The sequence below is a fragment of the Fukomys damarensis genome, unplaced genomic scaffold, assembly GCF_012274545.1.
Source record: "Fukomys damarensis isolate Sample0158 unplaced genomic scaffold, DMR_v1.0_HiC HiC_scaffold_20, whole genome shotgun sequence".
NCBI classification, from domain to species: domain Eukaryota; kingdom Metazoa; phylum Chordata; class Mammalia; order Rodentia; family Bathyergidae; genus Fukomys; species Fukomys damarensis.
In genome coordinates, this window is record NW_022900932.1 from 8,348,778 (window position 1) to 8,349,145 (window position 368).

Sequence of the window (368 nt, forward strand, 5' to 3'; positions counted from 1 at the left end):
CATCTGCGTGACAGGAACCCGGCTGAGGGGACCGCCCTTGGAAAGGGACAGGGATCCCCGCGCTAGCGGTGGCGTCTCAGGCGTCTCAGGCGCCCTCGGATGGAGCGGGGACCCTGCCTCAGGCTGCCTGCACCTCTCGGTTGCCTCCCTGTCACCACTCGGTCTGGTGACACCTGCCTCGCGCGTGACAGACACCAAGAGGCTCGGGGGTTGCTGCTGAGGCCACGGGACACTGGTCAGTGTGCTGCTCAGCCGGGGCCTTGCAGGGGGTGATGGGAAGGGCGACCCCCCCGGCGCGCGCCCACGTGACACCCACGTGAGTCCAGCTCTGGGCCTGTGTGGTGGAGGGAGACGCTGAGGTGTGGGGG

The 368-nt window shown here is 69.3% G+C and overlaps 1 protein-coding gene across 1 annotated transcript in view; it reads right to left on the reverse strand.

Moving 5' to 3' along the window:
* The window catches only part of Trerf1 (transcriptional regulating factor 1), a 177,019-nt gene that overhangs the window by 30,377 nt on the left and 146,274 nt on the right, over nucleotides 1-368 (reverse strand). The gene's annotated exons all lie outside the window — the stretch shown is intronic.